We start from the raw sequence: 6000 nt of genomic DNA, 5'->3' as shown, positions 1-6000 counted from the left end.
CCCATGTCTGAGTCTTTGCAGGACACACACTTGTGAAACAATGCTTGTTTCCCATAACACCCATGCCTGCGTCTTTACAGGAGCCAATGCTTGTTTCCCATAACACCCATGTCTGTGACTTTACAGGAGCCAATGCTTGTTTCCCATAACACCCATGTCAGTGTCTTTGCAGGAGCCAATGCTTGTTTCCCATAACTCCCATGTCTGTGTGTTTACAGGCGCCATTGCTTGTTTCCCTGCTGGAGGCGGCGGTTCCGTCAGCGGCCACCAGAGGGCGCTCCTCGCCTGCTGATGAATCCACTGAGCTGCCCATGGGATGAAAGGGAGAAGGGTTTCCTCTTCTGGGTCAGCGGCGGCAGAGACAGCACCAGCAGCAAATGCTGACATCACTTCCTGCCTCTCTTTGTGTGTTCAACCTGCTGCAGAGGAGAAAGGAGCCCTGTCTGTCTGTGCAGCGACCTTCATCTACAGACCCCCCTCGTACCCCAGATCTGCCCCTGCCCCCCCTGGGACCCCAGATCTGCCCCCCCCCACAGCCCCCCAGGGGGAGTAGAGAGCCTGGACACGTCTGCACAGGTCTCTGCTCAGGTAGGAGATTGTCAGCACTTTCTGCTGTGTTTGTGGAAATAGACTGAATAAACCTGGGGGGAATCTCTGCAGGAGCCGGGCTGAGCTGGGCTCTTCTATACGGGGGCCCCTGTGGTTGAGCTGAGCTCTTCTATCTGGGGCCCTTGGGGAGGGCTGTGTTCTTTTATCCAGGGACCCTGGGGCTGAGCTGGGCTCTTCTATCCAGGGCCCCTGGGGTTGAGCTGGGCTCTTCTATCCGGGCCCCTGGAGTTGAGCTGGGCTCTTCTATCCAGGGGCCCCTGGGGCTGAGCTGGGCTCTTCTATCCCGGGGCCCCTGGGGCTGAGATGGGCTCTGCTATCTGGGGGCCCCTGGGGCTGAGTTGGGCTCTTCTATCCGGGGGCCTTGGGGCTGAGCTGGGCTCTTCTATTCGGGGCCCCTGGGGCTGAGCTGGACTCTTCTATCTGGGGCATCTGGGGATGAGCTGGGCTCTTCTATATGGGGCTCTGGGGATGAGCTGGGCTCTTTATCCGGGGGCCCCTGGGGCTCAGCTGGGCTCTTCTATCCGAGGCCCCTGGGGCTGAGCTGGGCTCTTCTATCCGGGGGCCCTTGGGTTGAGCTGGGCTCTTCTATCCCGGGGACCCCTGGGGGGCTGAGCTAGGCTCTTCTATCCAGGGCCCCTGGGGCTGAGCTGGGCTCTTCTATCCGGGGGTCCTGGGGCTGAGCTGGCCTCTTCTATCCGTAGCCCTGGGGCTGAGCTGGGTTCTTCTATCCAGGGGGCCCTGGGGCTGAGCTGGGCTCTTCTATCCGGGGCCCCTGGGGCTGAGCTGGGCTCTTCTATCCGGGGGCATTGGGGCTGAGCTGGGCTCTTCTATGCGGGGCCCCTGGGGCTGAGCTGGGCTCTTCTATCTTGGGCCTCTGGGGATGAGCTGGGCTCTTCTATCTGGGGGCCCCTGGGGCTGATCTGGGCCCTTCTATCCAGAGGCCCCTGGAGCTGAGCTGGACTCTTCTATATGGGGGCCCTGGGGCTTAGCTGGGCTCTTCTATCCGGGGGGGCCCTGGGGCTGAGCTGGGCTTTTCTATCCGGGGGCCCCTGGGGCAGAGCTGGGCTCTTCTATCCGGGGCCCTGGGGCTGAGCTCGGCTCTTCTATCCGGGGGTCCTGGTGCTGAGCTGGGCTCTCTTATCCGGGGGACCTGGGGCTGAGCTGGGCTCTTCTATCCGGGGCCCCTGGGGCTGAGCTGGGATCTTCTATCTGGGGGCCCTGCGGCTGAGCTCGGCTCTTATATCTGGGGACCTCGGGCTGAGCTGGGCTCTTCTATACGGGGCCCCTGGGGTTGAGCTGGGCTTATCTATCTGGGGGCCTCTGGGGCTGTGCTGGGGCTCCACTATCCGGGGGCCCTGGAGGGCTGAGCTGCGCTCTTCTACCCGGGGGCCCTGGGGCTGAGCTGGGCTCTTCTATCCGGGGCCCTGGGGATGAGCTGGGCTCTTCTACCCGGGGGCCCCTGGGGCTGAGATGGGCTCTTCTATCCGGAGCCCCTGGGGCTGAGCTGGGTTCTTCTATCCAGGTCCCTGAGGTTGAGCTGGGCTCTTCTATCCGGGGCCCCTGGGGTTGGCTGGGCTCTTCTATCCAGGGGCCCCTGGGGCTGAGCTTGGCTCTTCTGTTCCGGGGCCCCTGGGGCTGAGCTGAGCTCTTCTATCTGGGGGACCCTGGGGCTGAGCTGGGCTCTTCTATCCCGGGGCTGAGCTGGACTCTTCTATCTGGGGCCCCTGGGGCTGAGATGGGCTCTTCTATCCGGAGCCCCTGGGGCTGAGCTGGGTTCTTCTATCCAGGTCCCTGAGGTTGAGCTGGGCTCTTCTATCCGGGGCCCCTGGGGTTGGCTGGGCTCTTCTATCCAGGGGCCCCTGGGGTTGAGCTTGGCTCTTCTATCCGGGGCCTTGGGGCTGAGCTGGGCTCTTTTATCTGGGGCCCCTGGGGCTGAGCTGGGCTCTTCTATCCCGGGGCTGAGCTGGACGCTTCTATCCGGGGCCCCTGGGGCTGAGCTGGGCTCTTCCATCCGGGGGCCCCTGGGGCTGAGCTGGGCCTTTCTATCCGGGGGGCCCTGGGGCTGAGCTGGGCTCTTTTATCTGGGGGCCCTGGGGCTGAGCTGGGCTCTTCTATCCGGAGGGCCCATGGGGCTGAGCTGAGCTGGGCTCTTCTATCCAGGGGCCCCTGGGGCTGATCTGTGCCCTTCTATCCGGGGCCCCTGGGGCTGATCTGTGCCCTTCTATCCGGAGTCCCCTGGGGCTGAGCTGGACTCTTCTTTATGGGGGCCCTGGGGCTGAGCTGGGCTCTTCTATCCGGGGGGGGCCTGGGGCTGAGCTGGGCTTTTCTATCCGGGGGCCCCTGGGGCTGAGCTGGGCTCTTCTATCCGGGGCCCTGGGGCTGAGCTCGGCTCTTCGATCCGGGGGTCCTGGTGCTGAGCTGGGCTCTCTTATCCGGGGGTTCCTGGGGCTGAGCTGGGCTCTACTATCCGGGGCCCCTGGGGCTGAGCTGGGATCTTCTATCTGTGGGCCCTGGGGCTGAGCTTGGCTCTTATATCTGGGGACCCCGGGGCTGAGCTGGGCTCTTCTATCCGGGGCCCCTGGGGTTGAGCTGGGCTTATCTATCTGGGGGCCTCAGGGGCTGTGCTGGGGCTCCTCTATCCGGGGGCCCTGGAGGGCTGAGCTGGGCTCTTCTATCCGGGGGCCCTGGGGCTGAGCTGGGCTCTTCTATCCGGGGCCCTGGGGATGAGCTGGGCTCTTCTATCCGGGGGCCCCTGGGGCTGAGCTGGGCTCTTCTATCCAGGTCCCTGAGGTTGAGCTGGGCTCTTCTCTCCGGGGCCCCTGGGGTTGACCTGGGCTCTTCTATCCAGGGGCACCTCGGGCTGAGTTTGGCTCTTCTATTCCGTGGCCCCTGGGGCTGAGCTGGGCTCTTCTATCTGGGGGCCCCTGGGGCTGAGCTGTGCTCTTCTATCCGGGGACATGGGGCTGAGCTGGGATCTTTTATCCAGGGCCCCTGGGGCTGAGCTGGGCTCTTCTATCCCGGGGCCCCTGGGGCTGAGCTGGACTCTTCTATCCGGGGCCCCTGGGGCTGAGCTGGGCTCTTCTATCTGGGGGCCCCTGGGGCTGAGCTGGGCCCTTCTATCCGGGGGCCCTAGGGCTGAGCTGGGCTCTTTTATCTGGGGGCCCTTGGGCTGAGCTGAGCTCTTCTATCCGGGGGTCCATGGGGCTGAGCTGAGCTGGGCTCTTCTATCCGGGGGCCCCTGGGGCTGATCTGTGCCCTTCTATCTGGAGGCCCCTGGGGCTGAGCTGGACTCTTCTCTCTGGGGGCCCTGGCGCTGAGCTGAGCTGGGCTTTTCTATCCGGGGGCCCCTGGGGCTGATACGGGCCCTTCTATCTGGGGGCCCTGGGGCTGCGCTAGGCTCTTCTATCCGGGGGGCCCCAGGGGCTGAGCTGGGCTTTTCTATCCGGGGGCCCCTGGGGCTGAGTTGGGCTCTTCTATCCGGGGGTCCTGGGGCTGAGCTGGGCTCTTTTATCCAGGGCCCCTGGGGCTGAGCTGGGCTCTTCTATCCGGGGACCCCGGGTCTAAGCTGGGCTCTTCTATCCGGGCTGTTCTTGCCTTAGTACATCGGGTGTACCACCAAAGACGGCGTGCCATGGGTAGTACGATTGATACCTCATCTCATTCCTAGATCTCGGGAGGGTGCAGCCTTGTACTCATTTGTTCTTGCCTTAGTACATCGGGTAGTCCCGCCCATGACGGCGTGCCTTGGGTAGTACGGTTGATACCTCATCTCATTCCTAGATCTAGGGCTGGTGCTGCCTTGTACTCATTTGTTCTTGCCTTAGTACATCGGGTAGTACCGCCCATGACGGCGTGCCATGGGTAGTACGGTTGATACTTCATCTCATTCCTAGATCTAGGGCTGGTGCAGCCTTGTACTCATTTGTACTTTCCTTAGTACATCAGGTAGTACCACCAATGAGGGTGTGCCATACGTAGCAGTGTAGATACTTTCCCAGGTGTTGTACGCCTCTGAAGAAGGCACCATTCCAAGGGGACGTCTCATCGCCACAATGCTGCTCCTCTGGTTGGTGTTGCAAGCGATCCAGAAGGCAGTTTTGTTGCTTTTTACGGGCACTTTGCCCGTAGTGGCGCTTATAGTCCGTGGACAGATTGCTTGTATGGAACCCTGTGTCTGTGGTACAGGTCCCACTCGACCCGCTCTGCCTGCTTTGTTCTGCAATACATACTGTCTGAGTCACCTATATAGGACACGGTGTGTACCGAGCCAGTACGGTATCAGGTGATCCCACTTTAGGGAACCCTGTCTGACATTCTGAGGTATGTGGGGGCTAAGTGACCAACAAACCAATCTTGTGAACTGGACGGGTGAAAGGGTCCACTGGGTCGTGATATGCTTGGGGCTGAGTAGGAACGGCTGCATCTTTGTAGGAGTAGAAAGCGGAGTACCGGCATCTATAGGATCAAAGTTCACCCATGAATAAAGCATTTCAAAGGCATACACTGCATATGCATGTACAACAAATGTTACTGCCCCCCTGTGCTCAATGTTGCCTCTGTCTTCACAATGTTGTGTAACTTCTGCCCTGTAATTGACTCCGATCAAACCAGGAGCCTCATGTTTAACCCCTTGCATGCTGGTGACGAACCCCAGCCGCCACGCTCCGCGGTGCTCGTGTGCGGATGACGGCTGGGGTTCGTCACGGCCCCGCCCTGTTCTTTTGTTTACCGCACAGCGGCAGAAACAGGCTAGCAGCGAAGGGGTTAAAGAACCCTTTCAACTAACGAAAGATCCAATGTGCAAATACCACAGATTTGTTTGGATTAGTAGTTTTGTGCTGAAAAATTCCCCTAATTGTTCGCTCTGGAAAAAAAATCTACCTGAAATGTTTGTTAACTGCTCACATTGACCCCTTAAATGCTGGCCCTTCTCTCTCCCCTCCCCCACGTGCTGAGCACTTTCTTTTAACGTATTTTGGGAAGTTTGTGCTTAGGGTACATAACTTTTTTTCACAAAAGGTACCCATGGCAAATTTGGCACCCTCTTATGTCTAACATCCAGGGGATTGTAAAGGTACCCAGGGTTTTTGGATTCCCCTGGAGGGGACCCAGAAAATAGGCAAAATAGGGACAAAGTGCTCCAGAGAAAACTGTTTTTTTCCTTTAAATGTCATCATCGAACATTTTCTGTGCTAAGGTCACCATCTTCCCAGCTTGTAGGGACGAAAACAATTTTTTTAACCACAGTTTTAGCCCATTTTGCCTATTTTTTGTGCTCTCAACTTTCTTCCAGTTTTTGGTGTTATCCACTGTGAAACCCGGGGGGGATCCAGGAAAGCTGCAGATTTCTGAAAGTAGACAAAACCCAGAATTCAGAAAGGGGTCATATGT

At 59.6% G+C, this 6000-nt stretch overlaps 1 protein-coding gene across 1 annotated transcript in view; it reads left to right on the top strand.

Annotated features, from left to right (window-relative positions):
• Nucleotides 1–382: 382 nt before the first annotated feature.
• LOC144807655 (uncharacterized) overlaps nt 383–6000 on the top strand; it is a 71078-nt gene continuing 65460 nt past the window's right edge. The window contains exon 1 of the mRNA XM_078673280.1: nt 383–588. The gene's annotated coding sequence lies outside the window, so the exon portion shown is untranslated. The remainder of the gene's footprint in view (nt 589–6000) is intronic.

The sequence above is a fragment of the Lissotriton helveticus genome, chromosome 1_2, assembly GCF_964261635.1.
Source record: "Lissotriton helveticus chromosome 1_2, aLisHel1.1, whole genome shotgun sequence".
Taxonomy (NCBI): Eukaryota; Metazoa; Chordata; class Amphibia; order Caudata; family Salamandridae; genus Lissotriton; species Lissotriton helveticus.
Note: the sequence above shows the minus strand (reverse complement) of the source record. Positions and strands in the feature narration are given on the sequence as shown.